Source organism: Hyla sarda, chromosome 7, assembly GCF_029499605.1.
Source record: "Hyla sarda isolate aHylSar1 chromosome 7, aHylSar1.hap1, whole genome shotgun sequence".
NCBI classification, from domain to species: domain Eukaryota; kingdom Metazoa; phylum Chordata; class Amphibia; order Anura; family Hylidae; genus Hyla; species Hyla sarda.
The window spans coordinates 65,278,365-65,302,843 of NC_079195.1; the positions used below are offsets into that span (position 1 = coordinate 65,278,365).

At 43.5% G+C, this 24,479-nt stretch overlaps 1 protein-coding gene across 4 annotated transcripts in view; it reads right to left on the reverse strand.

Annotated features, from left to right (window-relative positions):
• CPEB3 (cytoplasmic polyadenylation element binding protein 3) overlaps positions 1-24,479 on the reverse strand; it is a 154,207-nt gene that overhangs the window by 128,989 nt on the left and 739 nt on the right. The window lies entirely within an intron of this gene.

Here is a 24,479-nt window from a genome sequence, read left to right on the forward strand (position 1 = left end):
GGCCAGGCATAATACACACAGTGATGTCACAGTACAGGGATAATACACACACAGTGATGTCATAGTACAGGCCAGGCATAATACACACAGTGATGTCATAGTACAGGCCAGGCATAATACACACAGTGATGTCCTAGTACAGGGATAATACACACAGTGATGTCATAGTACAAGCCAGGCATTATACACACAGTGATGTCACAGTACAGGGATAATACACACAGTGATGTCACAGTACAGGCATAATACACACAGTGATGTCACAGTACAGGCATAATACACACAGTGATGTCACAGTACAGGGATAATACACAGTGATGTCACAGTACAGGGATAATACACAGTGATGTCACAGTACAGGGATAATACACATAGTGATGTCACATTACAGGGATAATACACACAGTGATGTCACAGTACAGGGATAATACACACAGTGATGTCATAGTACAGGCCAGGCATAATACACACAGTGATGTCATAGTACAGGCCAGGCATAATACACACAGTGATGTCCTAGTACAGGGATAATACACACAGTGATGTCATAGTACAAGCCAGGCATTATACACACAGTGATGTCACAGTACAGGGATAATACACACAGTGATGTCACAGTACAGGCATAATACACACAGTGATGTCACAGTACAGGCATAATACACACAGTGATGTCACAGTACAGGGATAATACACAGTGATGTCACAGTACAGGGATAATACACAGTGATGTCACAGTACAGGGATAATACACATAGTGATGTCACATTACAGGGATAATACACACAGTGATGTCACAGTACAGGGATAATACACACAGTGATGTCATAGTACAGGTATAATACACACAGTGATGTCACAGTACAGGGATAATACACACAGTGATGTCATAGTACAGGTATAATACACAGTGATGTCACAGTACAGGGATATACACACAGTGATGTCACAGTACAGGGATAATATACACAGTGATGTCACAGTACAGGGATAATACACACAGTGATGTCACAGTACAGGCATAATACACAGTGATGTCACAGTACAGGGATAATACACACAGTGATGTCACAGTACAGGGATAATACACACAGTGATGTCACAGTACAGGGATATTACACACAGTGATGTCACAGTACAGGGATAATACACAGTGATGTCACAGTACAGGGATAATACACACAGTGATGTCACAGTACAGGGATAATACACACAGTGATGTCATAGTACAGGCCAGGCATAATACACACAGTGATGTCATAGTAAAGGCCAGGCATAATACACACAGTGATGTCATAGTAAAGGCCAGGCATAATACACACAGTGATGTCATAGTACAGGCATAATGTACACAATGAAGCGCTTTTATTATTTAACTTTTGGCCCCTGCCCTCCAAAATGTCTGTGGATGTCCCTGCCCATTACAGTACTGTATACATGTGCTGAAGTGAAAGTATAGTTGTGAGCAGGGGCCTGCAGATAAACCAGAGTTTCTGTATACAGCAGCAAATCCATACCGTAATCTGCACAATTTGGTGCACATTTTACACTTAAAAAATGCTGAGGTTTCTCTGCTGTGGAAAATGCAACATCCCCTATCTGCAGAAAGGAATCTACTGGTACTACTTGGAAACAATCTAAGGCTAGTCATGTGATTCTTTCATCACGTGACCCAAGTATTTCTATAGAAGAAATTGGGTGGGTGGCAGGTCTGGGTAGAGCCAGGAAAGACGCCAAAGCTAAACTCACATGGGCCCAGATTTATCAAACTGTGAGAGAAAAAATGGAGAGATTTTCCCACAACAACCAATCACAGCTCAGGATTCACTTTACCAGAGCTCGTTAGCTGCGCTGTGATTGGTCGCTATGGAAAAATCACTCCATTTTTTTCTCTCACACAGTTTGATAAATCTGGGCCATGATGTCTTAAATGGCGCTTTTTTTTTTTTTTTTTTTTTTGCTCCCATAGATTTCTATAGAAGAGAAATGTAAACAACACCCATGTCTCAACATCCAAAGCTGCAAAAAAATACCAAAGATGAGTGAAAAAAAGTCCAAAGGAAAAATGCCTGAATTGGTGATTCATAAATCCCTATTGACGTTCAGCTAACAACTGGACACAGCGGGGGGAGAATGATCAAAACCTGTCGTGAGGAAATGTTTCTTAGTTGCCCATAGAAATCAATCAGTTTTTTTTTTGTTTTTTTTTTTTATAAAAAATGGAAATATAACCTAAGGCTGTTTTTTCTTTTCCTAAACAGGGCAAACTGCAGTTGAGGATTTTTTTCACACATCATAGCTATCTCAAAATTTAAAAATATCCAGAGAGATTTTGTCTACTAAATGCTAATTAAAAAAAAAAAAAAAAAAAAAAAAGAGGAACATATGTTTCCCTTCTGTTTGCACAATAATCTTCAAAACAAGGCTGCCTAAGGCAGGGGACCCTTTTGGGCCATAAATTCTACAGCAAATCTGCAGATAAATTATTTTATATGATATCAAAAGGAAAATGAAGAACTGTCTGGATTGTGTTTACACTGCCCAATCTCTGGACCAAATTTCTGCCGGAGATCCCGCCGGCAGTGCTAGGACTGCACGGACTGCATTGTCATCCCCATAGACTAGACGGCAATGCATATCTGAGCGGTCAGCCAAAAGAAATGCTCAGAAATGCATTGCCTATGAGTACAGAAATTCCGTCCGGAGATTCTGCAGAGTGAACCAAGCATATTGGCTCATGTACATAAGCTCTGACATGTCAGGTCTAATGCGTGTGCAGCATTGGTGGTGCAAGAGAAAAATGCAATACTGAAATGCATTAAAAAACAACAAACATGTAATATCATGTACTATCAGTCTGAGAACCACCCCTGAGATATTGACTGGAAAAGCATGATGGCACACAAGGGCAGAATCCTAAGGCTCCTTTCACACGATGAGCATTCAATGATGGGGGTTGTACAGGGGTTGAGGGACTGATCACACCAGGTCTCACTTCTGAGACCCAATGCAATTAGAAGTTATTAAACAGGGGAGCGGGTGGCATGCTATACTTCCCTGCAATGTATGATGTATTTACTTTCATTTTTAAATTCCCCGCCAGGAGCCCTGAACTGCCAGTACTGAAGAGCCATTCAGGGCTACTGGCTGGGTTTTCAAATAGAAGCGCTGCAGTGGGGAAAGATATATAGAATCACTGGGGGGTAATATATCTTCCCCCCACAGCACTTCTATATATCTTGCCCCCCACAGCGCATTTATATACAGACCAAAGGTTTGGACACACCTTCTCATCCAGAGTTTTCTTTATTTTCATGACTATGAAAATTGTAGATTCACACTGAAGGCATCAAAACTATGAATTAACACATGTGGAATTATTTACATAACAAAAAAGTGTGAAAATATGTCATATTCTAGGTTCTAGCCACCTTTTGCTTTGATTACTGCTTTGCACACTCTTGGCATTCTCTTGATGAGCTTCAAGAGGTAGTCACCTGAAATGGTCTTCCAACAGTCTTGAAGGAGTTCCCAGAGATGCTTAGCACTTGTTGGCCCTTTTTGCCTTCACTCTGCGGTCCAGCTCACCCCAAACCATCTCGATTGGGTTCAGGTCCGGTGACTGTGGAGGCCAGGTCATCTGGCTCAGCACCCCATCACTCTCCTTCTTGGTCAGATAACCCTTACACAGCCTGGAGGTGTTTGGGGTCATTGTCCTGTAGAAATGTAAATGATGGTCCAACTAAACGCAAACCAGATGGAATAGCATGCTGCTGCAAGATGCTGTGGTAGCCATGCTGGTTCAGTATGCCTTCAATTTTGAATAAATCCCCAACAGTGTCACCAGCAAAGCACCATCACACCTCCTCCTCCACACCAGCACACCTGTGAAGTGAAAACCATTTCAGGTGACTACCTCTTGAATCTCAACAAGAGAATGCCAAGAGTGTGCAAAGCAGTAATCAAAGCAAAAGGTGGCTACTTTGAAGAACCTAGAATATGACATATGTTCAGTTGTTTCACACTTTCTTGTTATGTGTATAATTCCACATGTGTTAATTCATAGTTTTGATGCCTTCAATGTGAAGCTACAATTTTCATAGTCATGAAAATAAAGAAAACTCTGAATGAGAAGGTGTGTCCAAACTTTTGGTCTGTACTGTATGTCCCCCCCCCCCCCCAACGCATTTATATATGTTCCCCCCGCAGCGCTATCATAAGCCCCCAGCAGCGCTATGAATGAAAAGTATTCTATAGCAGCACATCTGGCCGGCGCTATGTGCTGCTGAAAGAATACTTGTCATTCATAGTGCTGCAGCGGTATCTGTATATAGATGCGCTGCAGGGGTCAGACATTTAGCCATATGTCTGGCCCCCACAGCGCTTCTATAATCATATACCTTTGCAGCGCTATGAATGAAAAGTATTCTTTCAGCAGTGCATCTGGCCAGCGCGATGTGCTGCTGAAAGAATACTTTTCATTCATAGCGGTGATATAAAATATGTGTATTCTTTTCTTGTTTGTACAGTGTTTTATTAAAAAATTGAGAAAAGGGGGGGGGGGTCTATCATAAGCCATCATCAGATGGCTAACATAGATCAACGTAATGCTATTGCATTACATTGATCCATGAAATCTGTGCTTGATTGCTAAGGGCTGCCAAAGGGAGCCTTAAAGGGGTATTCCGCTGGCCAGCATTCATAACATTAAGTTCTGAACGCTGTGTGCGCGCTGCGGGGGTCAGCCACGCCCCAGGCCGACCCCTGCAGCGAGCACAGTGTTCGGAACTAAATGTTCCAAATGCTGGCCAGTGGAGTACCGCTTTAAGCAATAACAGAGCCAGGGAAGATGCTGAGGACAATATAAGGTCTGGGGCTTCCCTAGCAACCCATAGCTATGGGATCACTAGACACCAGGGAATAGCAGCATTCAATGTTTAAGTGCCGTGATCTGTCCGTCATGTCCGCCAACCCGACTCATGAGGTACATGTATGTCATGGGTCGGGAAGGGGTTAATTGGTTAAAGGAGATGTCCGGTGCGGACATCCCGGGCTGTCCTGCCCGGGCTGCAAATGAAGAGAAAACAAACTTTCACTTACCTTCCTACGTTCCCCCGGAGCTCTGCAACAACTGATCGGTTGGTCGTGCTGTCTCCTTCCTTCTTCCCTTAGCCAGGTACATCACACGGCGCTTCAGCCTATCACCGCCCGAGGTGAGACATTGCTGCGGCCAGTGATAGGCTGAAGCGCCGTGTGACATACCGGGCTAAGGGAAGTAGGTAGTAGACAGCCCGGCCGACCCAGCAGCTGTTGCGGAGCTCAGGGGGAACGTAGGAAGGTAAGTGAAAGTTTGTTTTCTCTTTATTTTGCAGCCCGGGCAGCATGGAATAGCATCGGACATCTCCTTTAAAGGGCGACCACTGTTGAAACCATTGTATGTAGAGACCATTATGGACATTTATCAACGGGTTTAGTCAGGTTTTCTTTACTATAATTGTCGCAAAATTGTCGCAACTGCGACTACGCGATTTTTCGTGCGACATTTTGACTGGAAAGCGAGAAAAGCAAGTTTTCCAAAAATTAACTACGTAGTAATAATTTTAAAATGGACTACGGGTAGTCAGGTATTTATTAACTGCGACAGTCGCAACTGCGCAAAAAAAAAGTCACAACAGGGTTAAAAATTGACAAAATTTACTCCAGCTCAAACATGGAGTAGAAAAAGCTACTACCAAAGTAAAATAGAAAAAATTGCTTACGTGAAAGAAATTTAGCAACAGGCTGAAACCAGTTGCTAAATAAGTCACACATAAGCAAAAAAAAAAAGTAAGGAAAAAATTACTAAAAAAAAAGAATACATAAGCAAACATTGATAAATGTCCCTCCATAACTCTATGGAAACCTGGTAATTGGTTCTGAAGCCCCCAAAATGTCATCCAAAAAAAAGGAAAAAGTGAGGATTAAAGAAAAATAAGTAGATAACTAATACAGATAAAGCAAGTTCGATCATTTTTGAGCCGTTTCCTTGATTGGAGTCACCTGTGGTGAATTCAGATGATTGGACAGGATTTTTAAAGACACAGCCCTGTCTATAGAAGGTCTCACAGCTGACAATACATAAAAACCAAGCCAAGAGATGGAAAGAACTTCATGTAGAGTTTAGAGACAGGATTGTGTGGAGGCACAGATCTGGAGAAGGATGCAAAAACATTCCTCCTGCATGATAGTTCCCAGGAGCACAATGCGCTCCATTATTCTTAAATGAAAGATGTATGGAACAACCAGGACTCTTTTAGACCTGGCCGTCCCACCACACTAAATAAAAGCAGAGAAGGGCAATGGTAAAAGAGGTGACCAAGAACCTAATGGATCCCAATGGTAACCATCACTGAATCCTCAAAAAACAAGAAACAAGATTTTTCTGGTCTGATGGAACCAAGATTCAACTTTTTGGCTTACCGTAAATTCTAATTATCATGTCTGATGGAAACCAGGCACTGCTAATCAGTCGCCCAATACTATCCTTACAGTGAAGCATGGTGGCGGCAGTATCATACTGTAGGGGTGTGTTTTTTTTTGTTTTTTTTTAGAGATTGGGACAGAATGACTGGTTAGGGTTGAGGGACAGCAGAATGGAGCAAATTACAGAGATATTCTTAATGAACACCTGATCCAGAGTGCTTTGGACCTCAATGGCTTAGGTAGAACTCTGTGGCTTAGGGGGAACTCTGAATATCACTGAGTGGCACAGACAGAATCCCTGACTTCGGTGAGGTTACTACAGGGGGCAATTGCCGCCTTAAATTATGCTTTGCCCTCCCACAATTGAAGCCGGGATCCCTGGTGGTAGTTAGTGGTGCAGGGATCTATCAGCTTCCTGCTTCTCTATGCGGTTGCATAAGCTAAAGACCTGAGTCTATGAGCCGCAGAATGGGATCCCAGCAGGAATTTAATTAAAAAAAAACTACTTGTCCATGGGACTTGAATGGAGCAAAATCTACTTGTCCCTCATGACGATCCACTTGTCCTGGCCAATTTTTGCTTTTACACTCTTGTTTTTTTCCTCCTCGCCCTATAATACCCATAACTAACTACTATAATGATACCTTTTAATTTTTCCATAACATATTCTCCGAACCAAAAAAGTAAATATCGTTGAAGTGAAAATGAAATAGTAAAAGATAATTTTGCAGATTTGGTGGTTTTGTTTTCTACACCATTAACCTTGTGGTTGAGCTAACATGTTATTTTGATACTTTAGGCCGGCCTGATTACAGCATTACCAGATTTGTATAGTTTCCGTCATGTTTTACAAATGTTAAAAAAATTCGGAACTTTCTTAAAAAAATTTTAATTGCCATTTTCTGACCCCTGTAGCTTTTTCTTTTTTCGCACACGAGGCTGTTTGAGGGCTCATTTTTTTGCGATTTTTTGTATTGGTAGCATTTTGGTATTGATCTCACTTTTTAATCGCTTTTAACTTTTTTTCTTGGATATTATATAAATTGCAATTCTGTTGTTTGGTATTTTTCTTTACATTTACGTCATTTACCGTACAGGATACATAATGTTATATTTTAATAGTTGGTACAATTACACACTCAGTGATACCAAATATGTTTATTTTTATCATGTTTACATATTTTTTTTATAGGAAAAGGGGGTGATTTGAACTTTAATATGGAAGGGGTTAATGTGTGTCTTTAATAAAACTTTTTTTTTTTTTTTACACTTTAGATTCCTCATACAGATCAATAGAGTTCTATTGAACTCCATTGATCTGTGTGCTCGGCCATTCATTGATAGAGCCTAGTCCAGCCAGGCTCTATCAATGACAGAGCCATAGACACCAGGGAGCTTTGAGATCCGGCCCTGCTTGCCTGAAGCAGGGCTAAGGACATGAAAAATTCACCTGCCAGGTGCCCCGAACTGCATGTCACGGGCGTCGGGCGATAGGAATTCCACATCCCTGTAGTATAATATAATGTATTTCATGGGGAATGTGTTTTGAGGGGCTATGGTATATACTGGGGTGGCAGTGGATGTCTAGGCTTCAAACTCTGCAAAGGGAAGATGCAGCTGTAAGAATTTATGGGGATCTGGACAAGATGAAGAAGAAAAGGAAAGATAACAGAGAAGATGTCACCTGAGAGTCACTGCTATCATTGTGTATTCTGCCTGATTGTGTCCCATCAGTGCTGTAGCCACTTGTACATTATGCAGTTATGATTAGTGAAATGACAACTCCTAGCATATACTTACCACTGCTAAGAAGGTTATACTGGGAGGTTTTGTTTAACCCAGTGAACCTTTCCCAAAATATAAGCATTCGTGTCGCCATTGCATGACTTGAACATGTCTGGAAAAATCATGACGAACATGTCTGGAAAGATCTGAAAAGGACTTCCACCGGCAGTCCACATCCAACCTGAAAGCGCTTGAGAGGATCTGCAGAGAAGAATAGCAGAAAATCCCCAAATCCAGGTGTGCAAACTTTGTGGGCTCATCCCCAAGGAGACTGGAGGCTATAATATCTGCCAAGAGTGCTTTAACGAAGTACTGAGTAAAGGGTTTGAATACTTATATTCATGCTAAATTTAAGTTTTTCCTTTTTAATAAATATGCAAAAAAAAATTACATCTAGTTTTTACATCTTGTCTTGTTATGGGGGGGAAACTTAAATTGTGTTGGCTTTAGCAAAAGGCCTTAAAGAGAAACTGACAGCAAGTTCACCAGAAACAAACCCAACACAGAGGGTTATAGTGTAGGTGATGTGGGTTACAACAATGTATCATATACCTGGATCTGCGTTCAAGAGATACCCATTGTATTAGCCGGCATTGCTAATCCGTATATGGTTGGCTGTGCACAATAGAGGCGGGACCTGGCATTCCCAGCTTCCCTGCCTCCATCCCTCTGCACAGATGTGCCTGCTCACCTCATGAATATTCATAGGGCTCCTTTACCCATACCCATAGAACGGGTATCTCCGGAACCAGACCACAGATCCTGGTAAATTATACCCCATTTAAATCCAGTTCAGCCCGCACTATAACCTCATTAATTGAGTTTAGTGCAGGTGAACCAGCTGTTGGTCTCCCTTTAAAGGACATCTGAAGCGAAAACAACTTATCCCCAACTGCTGGGACCCCCGCGATCTCCCAAACGGAGCCCCCGCATTCCCGTGCTGTGTGTCAGCTAATGCACGTAGTGTCGACCTCTCTGAGGTCAACGGTATGCCCCCTCCACATACAGCTCTATGGGACAGGCAGGGAGGCATGAACGCTGCCTCCCCGCCTCTCCCATAGAGATACATGGAGGGGGCGTGTCTGCTGCATCGTCATGCTGCAGCCGACATGCCTCTTGCAAGGGAGAGCTGCGGCAGAGCCGTGGCCAAGTGAAGGAGATTGCGGGGGGTCCCAGCGTTCGGACCACTTGCGATCAGACACTTATCCCCTATCCTGTGGATAGGGGATAAGTTGTTTTTGCCCCATAATTTCTTTACCATAACAAAATATGAAAAAAGGTAAAGGGTCGGAATGCACTTTAGAATATTTGTCTCAAGATCTTTTCTTGCTGTCAGTGAAACAGATGTAAAATCCACATATACCTTGTTTTAAATACAGCTGAGAGTTTGCTACAACTATACATAGTCTACACAGTCCAGTGTGAGCTAGATATAAGAGCTGTATTATCTGTTTCTTTGTCAAATATATCAGTCCTGATAGTTAGCCACCATGGTACAACGTAAAGTGTATCAGGTTGAAGTCTAGGTAGTTCAGCTCACAAATGACACATTCCCTAGATGTTGTAAAACTGCAGCAAACTGAAGAAATATTGATCTGTAAGGTTTGTGCAGCAAGGATAAAAACCTCACCCGCATTGATCAAAGCTGGACCATGTGGGAAAAAGTGGTACGTCACTTCTCTTTTCTCATCGTTTCCTGTCTCCTATTGAAATAAATTGGAGATGTGTTTTTAATTTTATTTTTTAAGTTAAACTGCACAGTTTTAGAGGCAGAAATTAGTTTTTTTTTGCCTACGTGGGCATGCCCTAAGACTATGCTCACACAGGTCTATGCAGATTTTAGCTGCATCAAATAGGACAACAATAAGCCTCCACTGAAAGTGAATGGCGTTTCTGCAACCCCGTTCACATGCACTGGAAATTTAGCAAATGGATCTAAAGAATATACCCTAAGTGCATTTAGATTGTTAATGTAAATAAAAATGTTCCCATTCTCTGTCAAGCTTGAAGATCAGCGGAACCGAAATTTTAAGATTGTTAAAAAGTTGCATACATTTCCATTATGAAGGTAACTAAGTTTAAAGTTTTAATTAAAGCCATTAAAATATGAGTGAACAAAAAAGAGGGAATAAAATCATAGCAGAAACGCCGACGCATTTCGGACTATATAGTCCTTAATCATGGTATGTCACGTGACATGCCATGATTAAGGACTATATAGTCCGAAACGTGTCGGCGTTTCTGCTATGATTTTATTCCCTCTTTTTTGTTCACTCATATTTTAATGGCTTGAATTAAAATTTTGGATTTTACTTGTTTTCCTTGGGAGCTGGACCCTGTTCTCCTTCTCTAATCCAAGTCTTCACTCCAAGTATGCGGTTGGATGTTGTCCGTGCTTCCTATCCACACTTGAAGTCCTCCTCCTCTCAGGAACTTATATGGAGGTGAGCTGGTTTTTCTTTTTCATAAGTTTAAAGTGCACCTGTCATTTGCAACCCTCTTCTCCCACTCTTCACACACTGATAGCAAAACCGCAGGAGAAATGCTAGCGCAGGCTTCCAGTATCCGTAGTTTCAGGTGATGCACATCCCGTATCTTCACAGCATAGACAATTGCCTTCAGATGACCCCAAAGATAAAAGTCTAAGGGGGTCAGATCAGAAGACCTTGGGGGCCATTCAACTGGCCCATGACGACCAATCCACTTGATACTTGATGTGTTTCCCTCTTTATGGACTGAAGCTGGCACGTTCCCTGAGTTTTACCAGCAAGATGGTGACCACCACATTATGAGTGTCAGGTCTGAGCATTCCTAGATGAACAGTTTCCTGGAAAGTGGATTGGTAGTCGTGGGCCAGTTGAATGGCCCCCAAGGTCTCCCAATCTGACCCCCTTAGACTTTTATCTTTGGGGTCATCTGAAGGCAATTGTCTATGCTGTGAAGATACGAGATGGAATAAAACTAAGAACTTTAGTTTATCTAATATAACGCATAGATAGCACTTACTTTAACTGATGGCATAAATTCAAATAATTGCAGGGAGTAAAGGGTGTAGCACTCAGTGTTCACTGCAAAAAGGAGATGCACACAATAATTGGGCTGTAAAATATCCTCCAATGCGGTTATAACCACAGTCTTAATTAACAAAGAGGCACACTGGTAATAAACAACACTATAGTATTGCAAGACCGGTACTACCTGTACTGTAGATATCGGTACTGCAGACTTGCTGTGAGGTCCTGTCCAGTCTCCTGGTATACTCTGGTTTGCTTCCGTATCACCTTCCGCTGTCTGGAGCGGTTACAGGTGATCAGGTGCAGGGTTTAAATGAGAGCTGGAGATCCCTGGATCTCTGAGGAAGGAAAGCGTACTTTCAGAAACGCGTCAGATCCTTTTTGGCCCTAGGCCTATGCAGTAGTGACGTCACTAGCATATCTCGGGTCACGGCTTTAGTGCAGTAACATCGGGGAAGCCAGCCGGTGAGACGCTTCCGGCAATCGCTCCCTAGCATTGTGGATCTCCAGCTCTCGTTTAAACCCTGCACCTGATCACCTGTAACCGCTCCAGACAGCGGAAGGTGATACGGAAGCAAACCAGAGTATACCAGGAGACTGGACAGGACCTCACAGCAAGTCTGCAGTACCGATATCTACAGTACAGGTAGTACCGGTCTTGCAATACTATAGTGTTGTTTATTACCAGCGTGCCTCTTTGTTAATTAAGACTGTGCTTATAACCGCATTGGAGGATATTTTACGGACCAATTATTGTGTGCATCTCCTTTTTGCAGTGAACACTGAGTGCTACACCCTTTACTCCCTGCATTTATTTGAATTTATGCCAGCAGTTAAAGTGCTATCTATACGTTATATTAGATAAACTAAAGTTCTTAGTTTTATTCCATTATTTATAAGCGCCGATACATTTTTATTACTGTTAACCACTTATAAAATGTGTTCAATGTGCTGCCCATTGTGTTGGATTGTCAATGCAACCCTCTTCTCCCACTCTTCACACACTGATAGCAACACCACAGGAGAAATGCTAGCACAGGCTTCCAGTATCCGTATACACTGCTATATACTACTATATACATCGCAGGAGAAATGCTAGCACAGGCTTCCAGTATCTGTAGTTTCAGGTGCTGCCGAATGGGCAAAACAAAAATTGGAACAGGACCCTCAGTTTACACAGAAGATTTTGTTCAGTGATGAGGCAAACTTTTATGTGAATGGTGAAGTTAACAAACAAAACCACCGCTATTGGTCTGACACTAACCCACATTGGATAGATCCCTCCAAGACTGTTGGAACACAAAAATTGATGGTATGGTGTGGTATATGGGGTACAAAGATAGTGGGGCCATTCTTCATCAACGGAAACCTCAAGGCCACTGGATATGCGAAATTGCTACATGATGACGTGTTTCCCTCTTTATGCACTGAAGCTGGCACGTTCCCCGAGTTATACCCAGCAAGATGGTGACCACCACATTATGGGTGTCAGGTCTGAGCATTCCTAGATGAACAGTTTCCTGGAAAGTGGATTGGTCGTCGTGGGCCAGTTGAATGGCCCCCAAGGTCTCCCGATCTGACCCCCTTAGACTTATCTTTGGGGTCATCTGAACGCAATTTTCTATTCTATGAAGATACGAGATGTGCAGCACCGGAAACTACGGATACTGGAAGCCTGTGCTAGCATTTCTCCTGCGGTGTTGCTATCAGTGTGTGAAGAGTGGGAGAAGAGGGTTGCATTGACAATCCAACACAATGTGCAGCACATTGAACACATTTTATAAGTGGTCAGAAACTTGTAAATAACTCATGAAAGAATAAAGTTACGTTAAAACCAAGCAAATCATTGTTTTTCTTGAGAAATTCCCAATAAGTTTGATGTGTCACATGACCCTCTTCCTATTGAAAAAACAAAAGTTGGATTCAAAATGGCCGAATTCAAAATGGCCGCCATGGTCACCAGTGGGGCGTAAATGCTCACGGTACCCATTATTACATTCCGTGGGGGGTGTAGTTTCGAAAATGTGGTCACATGTGGGGGGGGGGGGTCCATTGTTCTGGCACCATGGGGGCTTTGTAAACACACATGGCCTTCAATTCCGGACACATTTTCTCTCCAAAAGCCCAATGTGCTCCTTCTCTTCTGAGCATTGTAGTTTGCCCGCAGAGCACTTTACATCCCCATATGGGGTATGTTCTTACTAAGAAGAAGTGGGGTTACAAATCTGGGGGGCTTTTTTTTCCCTATTTTCCCTTGTGAAAATAATATATTTAGGGTAACACCAGCATTTTAGTAAAAAAAAAAATATAAAATTTTCATTTTCCCATCCAACTTTAACGAAAATTCGTCAAACACCTGTGCGGTGTTAAGGCTCACTATACCCCTTGTTATGTTCCGTGAGGGGTGCAGATTCCAAAATGGGGGTCACACGTGGGTATTTATTTTTTTGCGTTTATGTCAGAACCACTGTAAAATCAACCACCCCTGTGCAAATCACCACTTTAGGCCGCAAATGTACATAGTGCGCTCTCACTCCTGAGCCTTGTTGTGCGTCCGCAGAGCATTTTAGGCCCACATATGGGGTATTTCCATACAAATGCGTTACAAAATTTGGGGCAACACCAGCATGTTAGTGTAAACATTTTTATTTTTTTACACTAACAGGCTGGTGTAGACCCCAACTTTTTCTTTTCATAAGGGGTAAAAGGAGAAAAAGCCCCCCAAAAATTTGTAACGCAACTGCTCCTGAGTACGGAAATACCCCATATGTGGCCCTAAACTGTTTCCTTGAAATACGACAGGGCTCCGAAGTGAACGAGCGCCATGCGCATTTGAGGACTAAATTAGCGATTGCATACGGGTGGACATAGGGGTATTCTACGCCAGTGATTCCCAAACAGGGTGCCTCCAGCTGTTGCTAAACTCCCAGCATGCCTGGACAGTCAGCAGTTGTCTGGAAATGCTGGGAGTTGTTGTTTTGCAACAGCTGGTGGCTCCGTTTTGGAAACTCTGCTGTACGATACGTTTTTCATTTTTATTGGGGGGACCATGTAAGGGGGTGTATATGTAGTGCTTTAACCTTTATTATGTGTTAGTGTAGTGTAATGTTTTTAGGGTACATTCACACAGGAAGGGTTTACGGTGAGTTTCCCGCTAGGAGTTTGCACTGTGGTGGAAAATTTGCCGCAGCTCAAACTTGAAGCAGGAAACTCACCGTAAACCCCCGCCTGTGTGAATGTACCCTGGGGGGGGGGGGGGGGGGGGGGGGGAAATCTCCAGCTGTTGCAAAACTACAACTGAGAGACCATGCATGCTGTACTTTTGCAACAGCCGGAGGCACACTGGTTGGAAATCCTTCAGTTAGGTTCTGTTACCTAACTCAGTATTTTTCAACCACTGTGCCTCCAGCTGTTGCAAAACTACAACTCCCAGCATGTACTGATTGCCGAAGGGCATGTTGGGAGATGTAGTTATACAACAGCTGGTGGTACACAACTACAACTCCCAACATGGAGAGACATCTGCTTGCTGTTCGTGCATGCTGGGAGTTGTAGTTTTGCAAGATTTAGAGGGCCACAGTTTAGAAACCACCGCACAGTGATCTCCAAACTGTGGCCCTCCAGATGTTGCAAAACTACAAATCCCAGCATGCCCAAACAGCAAACAGCTGTCTGGGCATCCTAGGAGTTGTAGTTTTACAACATCTGGAGGGCTACAGTTTAGAGACCACTGTATAGTGGTCTCCAAACTGTAGCCCTCCAGATGTTGCTAGGCAACTCACCGGCTTCCGTAGTCTGCACCAGGGAACCAGCCGCACGTCATCGCCGCCCGCTGCCGCCGATAGTAAGTGACCCTCCAGCCCCGGTCACAGGACATCTCCCCCGTCCTGCCTGGACTACTGTGGGTGGGCAGAACGGGAGAACCGAACTTTAAACCCCACCCACCCCTTCCACCTCACTCCTATCCCTTCAAGAGGATCGTGGGTGTCTTGGACACCCCATCCCCCTTATTTTCCGGGTCACCTGAGAGGGGGGGGGGGAGTGAATCACAGAACCCGCCTCGGCAATGTGCCGAGATGCCTGCTGGAAGATTTCAGCAGGCATCCCGGTCCCCGACCAGCTAGCGCCAGGGACCAAAATTCCCACGGGCGTACCTGTACGCCCTCAGTCCTTAAAGGAAAACTCCGGTATGGGTGGGGAAAAAAAACTTATCCCCAATCCTAAGCATAGGGGGAAAGTGTCAGATCGGGGGGGTCCGACAGCTGGGGCCCCCTGCGATCTCCTGTACGGGGACCCGGCTCGCTCCTGCTCAATGCAGGAGCCGAGCGTTTTCGACCACAGCCGAAGCTGCGGCCGACACGCCCCCTCCATACACTTCTATGGCAGGGCTGCCATAGAAGTGACCCCCCGCGATCTAACACTTATCCTCTATGCTTAGGATAGGGGATAAGTTGTTTTTTCCCACCCATACCAGAGTTCTCCTTTAAGGGGTTAATACATAATCCCAGCCTGGATTTTTCCTCTCCATGTGCATGACCTTACATTTATCAGTGTTGAACCTCATCTGCCACTTCTCAGCCCAAATCTCCAAACTATTCACATCCATTTGTAACAGTGCACTGTCCTCTATAGTGTTTACCGCTTTACAGAGTTTAGTATCATCTGCAAAGATTGCTACTTTACGATTCAAACCCTCTACAAGGTCATTAATAAATATATTAAATAGAACAGGACCCAAGACTGAACCCTGTGGTACCCCACTAGTAACAGTCACCAAATCAGAATAAGTACCATTAATAACCACCCTCTGTTATCACTGAGCCAGTTACTTACCAACTTGCACACATTCTCCCCCAGCCCAATCCTTCTCATTTTACGCACCAATCTTTTATGTGGCACCATATCAAATGCTTTGGAAAAATCCAGATATACGACATCAAGCGATTGCCCCTGGTCCAGTCTGGAGCTCACCTCCTCATAAAAGCTGCTCAGGTTAGTTTGACAGGACCGATCCCTCATAAAGCCATACTGATATGGAGTCATACATTTATTTTTATCAAGATACTCCAAAATAGCATCGCTTAGAAAACCCTCTAACAATTTACATACAATGGAGGTTAAACTAACAGGCCTATAATTCCCTGGGTCACTTTTTGACCCCTTTTTAAATATTGGCACCACATTTGCCATGTGCCAGTCCTGGGAAACAGTCCCTGAATATTAAAAATAGGAGTCCGTCTATTACATTACTTAATTCCTTTAGAACATGGGGGTGAATGCCATCTGGACCTGGCGATTTGTCTATTTTGATTATTTGTAGGTGGCACTGTACTTCTTCCTGGGTTAGACAGGTGACCTGTACAGGGGAGTTTACCTTATCTCGCTGTATTTCACCTGGCATTTCATTTTCCTCAGTAAATACAGTGGAGAAGAATTCGTTTAATATATTTGCTTTTTCCTGATCCCAGTCTATAATTTCTTCCTCATCTTTTTTTAAAGGGCCAACACTTTTGACCTTTTTGCTATTTATATAGTTAAAGAACATTTTGGGGTTAGTTTTACTCTCTTTGGCAAGGAGTCTTTCTGTCTCTATTTTTGCTGCATTTATCTGTTTTTTTACATATTTTACATTTTTCTCTATGGCTTTTTAATTCTTCTTCACTGCCGTCCTGTTTTAGTAGTTTAAATGCTTTATTTTTGTCATTTATTGCCCCCTTAACATTATTATTCACCCATATAGGTTTTCTTTTATTTCTGACCCTTTTATTCCCATAAGGTATATACATCTTACAGTGAGAATTTAAGATATTTTTTAAAAGTCTCCCATTTAGTGTCAGTATTCTTGTTTTTGAGGACATTACCCCAATTTATATTGTTAAGGGCTTCTCTGAGTTGATCAAACTTTGCCTTCCTAAAGTTCATTGTTTTTGTGGCCCCTCGCGAGGTTCCCTTATTGAAGAACCAGTTATAATGTATTATATTATGATCACTATTTCCTAGGTGTCCTCCTACTTGCACATTAGTTACTCTGGCAGGTCTGTTGGTTAATATTAACTCTAGTAGGGCGCCCCCTCTGGTGGGGCTCTGCACCATTTGGGACAGATAATTGTCTTTAGCTGTAGTCAGAAACCTGTTTCCTTATGAGATTCACAGGTCTCGGTCTCCCAGTTTATATCAGGATAGTTAGAGTCCCCCATTATTATCACATCATTCTTATTTGCTGCCTTGTTTATTTGCCTCAATAATGGATCTTCTGCCTCTTCCATTATGTTTGGTGGCTTATAGCATTATAGCAAACTCCGATCAGAATTTTTTTTTTTTTTATCTCCATATATTTCTAATCATAATGCCTCCCCATTATCGTTTCCCTCCCAAATATCCTCCCGCAGGGCAGCCAGAAGCAGGGGCTCAGTCCTCTGGGTCTGCAGAGAGATAGAGCAGCGAGGATGAGCGTGTGTGATGCAGTACAGCAATGCAGCACTCGCGGATCAGCTGCTGGCACAGTAAGCACCATACCCTGAGGCCCCACAAGTGCGGTATGACAAAGTCCTGCGTAATGAACTCTAACATATTTTTTCTAGTTTTCCTATCCATTTAACCTTTGAAATGCCCCGAGCAGATATGCTCAAAAAATACTTTATCACCTCGGCTGAAGTATGTGACAGTGACACATGACTTCTAGCACTGTTTATGGGCAGGCATGTACTCACGGCACCTTCCCAGGGATTAAAGGGCGGGTTTTAAGGAACTATTTGTTGTCATCGAAGCTATGTCAACAAGCAATACGTAATACTAACAACTGCATTCACACTAACATACACACTTTATATCACAACATGAAATATCTATAAGGACCAAAATCATCAAAAAAATAAAAACAACACCTATTATCAAGCTCTAGTTAAAGGGGTATTCCAGGCCAAAACTTTTTTTTTATATATCAACTGGCTCTGGAAAGTTAAACAGATTTGTAAATTACTTCTATTAAAAAATCTTAATACTTCCAATAGTTATTAGCTTCTGAAGTTGAGTTGTTGTTTTCTGTCTAACTGCTCTCTGATGACTCATGTCCCGGGAGCTGTGCAGTTCCTATGGGGATATTCTCCCATCATGCACAGCTCCTGGGACGTGACATCATCATTGAGCAGTTAGACAGAAAACTTCAGAAGCTAATAACTATTGGAAGGATTAGTATTTTTTAATAGAATTAATTTACCTATCTGTTTAACTTTCCGGAGCCAGTTGATATATATAAAAAAAAAGGTTTTGCCTGGAATACCCCTTTAAGGGCTGCTTTAACAAAGTCTATTATCCTTGGGATATAGGGGAAGCAAGACTGCCGATCTGTAGAATGAAGGGGGCTGTGGAGCTAACCCGTTCATGTTTTGTTACCGACACACTCCATAGATCAGTGCTTCCCAACCAGGGTGCCTCCAGCTGTTGCAAAACTACAACTCTCAGCATGCCCGGACAGCCTTCGGCTGTCCGAGCATGCTGGGAGTTGTAGTTTTGCAACAGCTGGAGGCAGCCTGGTTAGAAAACACTGATATACATAATGGTGTTCTTGGTACAACAGCTCAGACGCATTCAAATAAGGCCGGATCCCATGTAGTATTTTGGTCAGTATTTTTTGCAAAAAATGGGAGTCCAAAATAAAGTTAAGGGTGCGTTCACACGGGTGTATTTGTCAGCGGATCCGCAGCTGCGGATCCGCTGGCAAAGGCCCCTAAAGTGCTGCCCTCTTTGTGCCTGCTAATAGCGGCAATCCGCCGCTACCAGCAGACACACTGTGAAGTGCGAGTCGCAGTGTATCCGCACATCGCGGCCGCTCCCCCGGCTCCCTGAGCTACACAGATACAGCCAAAATTGTACGCACGGCACTGTGCCTCTGTAAACAATGAAAGTACAGGGTGGGCCATTTATATGGATACACCTTAATATAATGAGAATGGTTGGTGATATTAACTTCCTGTTTGTGGCACATTAGTATATGTGAGGGGGAAAGACGGGTGGTGACCATGTCGGCCATTTTGAAGTCGGACAACTTTTGTTTTTTCAATAGGAAGAGGGTCATGTGACACATCACTTATTGGGAATTTCACAAGAAAAACAATGATGTGATTGGTTTTTACATAACTTTATTCTTTCATGAGTTATTTACAAGTTTCTGACCATTTATAAAATGCAGGAGAAATGCAGGAGAAATGCTAGCACAGGCTTCCAGTATCCGTATACACTGATATACTACTATATACACCGCAGGAGAAATGCTCGCACAGGCTTCCAGTATCCGTAGTTTCAGGTGCTGCTCATCTCATATCTTCACAGCATAGACAATTGCCTTCAGATGACCCCAAAGATAAAAGTCTAAGGGGGTCCAATCGGGAGACCTTGGGGGCCGTTCAACTGGCCCATGATGACCAATCCACTTTCCAGGAAACTGTTCATCTAGGAATGCTCAGACCTGACACCCATAGAAAGATGGTGACCACCACATTATGGGTGTCAGGTCCGAGCATTCCTAGATGAACAGTTTCCTGGAAAGTGGATTGGTCGTTGTGGGACAGTTGAATGGCCCCCAGGGTCTCCCGATCTGACCCCCTTAGACTTTTATCTTTGGGGTCATCTGAAGGCAATTGTCTATGCTGTGAAGATACGAGATGTGCAGCACCGGAAACTACGGATACTGGAAGCCTGTGCTAGCATTTCTCCTCCTTCACACATCATTGCTTTTCTTGTGATATTCCCAATACGTTTGGTGTGTCACATGACCCTCTTCCTATTGAAAAAACAAAAGTTGGATTCAAAATGACCAACTTCAAAATGGCCACCATGGTCACCACCCATCTTGAAAAGTTTCCCCCCTCACATATACTATTGTGCCACAAACAGGAAGTTAATATCACCAACCATTCCCATTTTATTAAGGTGTCTCCATATAAATGGCCCACCCTGTATATAAGGGCTGCACTCAAACTAGCAACATATTATTGCTATGTACTACAAAATGTTTCACATAGTTGTAATTTGTCAACCATTGCAGTCTTTACTCTGGCTTTTTTCTAAAATCCTGTTTTTTTTCTACAATAATGATGTAAGTTTTGCACTGAATTGCATTGTGTATGTGGGGCAATTGAATCAGGTTTAGTCCACATGGACAGATTTATTTGCAGGTTTCCCGCTGCGTATTTGAAAGGAGGCGGGCTCTTTGCGTTGTCCGCAGCAGATTATCCGCGGTGGAATTCCTGCCGCAAGCCCCATTGAAGTCAGTAGGGTCAGCGGCGGATTTTCCGCAGCGGAAATTACGCAGCGGAAAATCTGCTGCGGACAGCCGAGAAGAGCCCGCCCCCTTTCAAATATGCAGCGGGAACCCCGCAAATAAATCTGCCTAAGGCTGGGTTCACATGCAGCTCGAGGGTTTATGAGGCAATCTCACCACCAAGGTATGCCAACAAAGAATAATGGTGGCTATGTTCAGTCCATTTCCCAAACTCATAATGGGGAAGAAATATCAAAAATTGCACAGAGCAACCAAAGAGTAGTTGCCCCTAGCAACCAGATTCCTTGTAAGATTTTCCAGAGGCCTTTTTAAAAATAAAAGAAGCAACTGCTCCACCGTACCTCTGCCCAAGTTTTGATAAATCTCCTCTGCTGTCTCTGTATGTGACTCAAAGGCGCAGCAGACCACACTTTTGGCTAGAAACCATCTATAGGATAAGCAGGCCTTGTTGTCCTTGGCAACCAATCACAGTGCAGATTTCGTTTTCTCAGTACAGTACAAGAAATAAAGGCTAAACTCTGGTTGCTCTGGGCAACAAGGTCGTCTTTATGGTTTTAAAAAATTATGCCTAAAATGTTTGTGGGCTTTTTAGCCTCCATTTTTCCAAATTGCAGCAGGTTCTAGATGTGGTCATTTTTTTAGGGCATTTTTCCCCTGTGAAAAGATGTAAACAATATCCACAGTCACCCTATATGAATAAATTGTCCACTTATAGATTAGCACCTGCCAACAACTGGAAAGCGAAAATCAGACCTTTAGGGTATAGTCATACATAGCGCATCGGCAGCATATTTGACGCTGCAGATGCACTGCCGGCAGTCACAGAGCAACTGCAGAGTGAGCTCCCTGCTGCGGCTGGGCAGCTGTGTGTGTTAGCTCGTGACTGCTGTCGGGAAATCCGCTGCTACGAGCGGACACACAGAGCTACAAGTAGGGAGCATGCTCTGCAGTTGCTCTGTGACTGACGGCAGCAAATCCGCAGCGTCAAATACGCTGCGGATGCACTGAAACGGCTAGACGTTAACCCACACTAAACCCAAAACACCCACCGAGTTATAGTGCAGGTGAACAGGAGACTGATACGGGGTCCCTAACTCATAAATGTACCTGCAGTACAGTGCCTTGTCCCTCTGAAGATCCTCTTCTGTCTTCAGTGAATTGCACGCTGGAGGCGGGCCGGCCGGCTGGATTTGAAAATTCATGGGCACTGGTCAAGTGAGCGCCTGTGCCTAATGAGTGCTCACGTGACTAGCGGCCATGAATATTCAAATCCAGCTGGCAGGCCCGCCTCCAGAGCTCAATTCAGAGAAGACAGAAGAGGATCTTCAGAGGGACAGGGTGCTGGGCTGCAGGTACGTTTATTAGTCAGAGTGCCCGGTCTCTTGTTCACCCACACTATAACCCGGTGGATTGGGTTTAGTGTGGGTGAACAGGTGACCGTTTTCCTTTAAAGAGTACCTGTCAATTAAAAAAAACTTTTCATGTGTTTTGTGAAAAGTTTTCGATCGGTCGAGGTCTGAGAGTTCAGATACCAACCGATGACAAGAACAAGCAGGGAAAGAAGTGGCTCGTTCTCGTGATCTGTCAGGGTCTGAAAATTCAGACCTGACTGATCAAAACTTTTGATCTGTGTTTTACCCAACAAGGTGCCTCCAGCTATTGCTAAACTATAACTCCCAGCATGCCCGAACAACCAGAGGCGTAGCTTCTGGGCCCCGATACAAAATCTGCAACAGGGTCCCATATGCCAATTAAAATAATGGTCTCTTATGGGGAAGATTTGGGGAATGTTTTTGGGCCCCCATGGCACCAGGGTCCTGGTGCGACTGCTACCTGTATGGCCAAACTGACACTGTTGGCAGCTTGATTGATCACAGGCAAATAAAAAATACTAATAATTTACCATCCTGAAATAAGAATGCATATGATTTTCAACAGCGTCTTTATGTATACAGGAGTCTTATGATTGTAACGTGATCACTGACTGCAATCGCTTAAGCCAATGTTTCCCAACCAGGGTGCCTCCAGCTATTTCAAAACTATAACTTCCAACATGCACAGACAGCCAAAAGCCTTTGCAAATTGTTTCTTAGGGTAGATCCACACATCATGCCCCCCGTTAATTGCATCCGTTAACGGGAGCAGCAGACCCCATTCCCTTCTATGGCCTAGTGCAGTGGTCCTCAACCTGCGGACCTCGAGATGTTGCAAAATTACAACTCCCAGCATGCCCGGACAGCCGTTGGCTGTCCGAGCATGCTGGGAGTTGTAGTTTTGCAACATCTGGAGGTCCGCAGGTTAAAGACCACTGGCCTAGTGGATACGTCCCAATATTGACTCCTATCCATTATTTTAAAGGGGTTCTCAGGTGCTTACACATCTTATCCCCTATCCCCCGCCCCCGTGTGACGTCACGCTCCGCCCCTCAATGCAAGCCTCAATGATAGCTATCACGCCTCCTCCCGTAGGCTTGCATTGAGGGGCGGAGCGTGACGTCACAGGCCGCCGGCGCTGCAGTCGACCGTAATCAGACCCGGAGCAAACACGCTCCGGGGACTGATTACAAACGGGGTGCCGTGTGCAAGATCCCGGGGGTCCCCAGCGGCGGGACTCCCGCGATCAGGCATCTTATCCCCTATCCTTTGGATAGGGGATGAGATGTGTAAGCACCGGAGAACCCCTTTAAGTAGACTTAAATACGGGACATAGGTGACTTTGTTCGGCCATAGAAGAGAATGGGGTCCCACTGCTCTTAAAGGGGTATTCCAAGAAAAAAACTTTTTTTTATTTATCAACTGGCTCCAGAAAGTTAAACAGATTTGTAAATTACTTCTATTAAAAAATCTTCATGCTTTCAGTACTTATGAGCTTCTGAAGTTAAGGTTGTTCTTTTCTGTCTAAATCCTCTCTGATGACACCTGTCTCGGGAAACACCCAGTTTAGAAGAGGTTTGCTATGGGGATTTGCTTCTAAACTGGGCGTTTCCCGAGACAGGTGTCATCAGAGAGGATTTAGACAGAAAAGAACAACCTTAACTTCAGAAGCTCAGAAGTACTGAAAGGATTAAGATTTTTTAATAGAAGTAATTTACAAATCTGTTTAACTTTCTGGAGCCAGTTGATATATAAAAAAAAGTTTTTCCCTGGAATACCCCTTTAACAGTATACGTCAGCAGGATAAAGGAAGATCCACATTGCGTTCCTTCCCCAGTTAATTGTATCATCCCGAAAGATGCGATTAACAGGAACATAATATGGACCAACCCTTATCCAGGGATATCAAAAATGAGATGCTGATGTATTCTGTTAATGGGGGCAGCAGCTCCCATTCTTTTCTACGTCCCGTATGTGCTATTTTAAAAGCACAACAGCCCCGTTTTTTTTAATTGGGCCTATCCAGGGATATCACAATTGGATAGGCTGCTACAGAAGCTGCCCACTAACATGAAGACGCCCCCTACAGGACAATATCATTGCTTAATTTTTCCCAATCACATTGCTGTGCTGCAACATATGGCGCGCATACTGTTACAATGCCTTCCCTTCCAAACCTGCAACACATACTCACAACGTATAGGCTACCGACATGGGCATAACTATAGAGGGTGCCCAGTAGCCTGAGGGCACATATAAAGACTGATTTCCTTAATGGGAAGAGTAGGACCACAAATGCCACAATACAACTGGGAGGCCCCAATAGAATAGATTTTGTACTCGGATCCAGCAGTTTTAAGGTCCCTATTATTAAGAAGGGGGGGGGGAATCATTTATTAGTTTTGTGTGATTATAGAAACAACAACATACATACTCAGACACGCTAAGAACTATATCAAAGCGCCTAACATTAAACGTGTAGCTGACCCTACATACGGTACTGGATGGTGTTGCGAAAAACAAAAAGGCGCAAAACCATTGGGCAAGTTTTTTTTTTCTGAATTC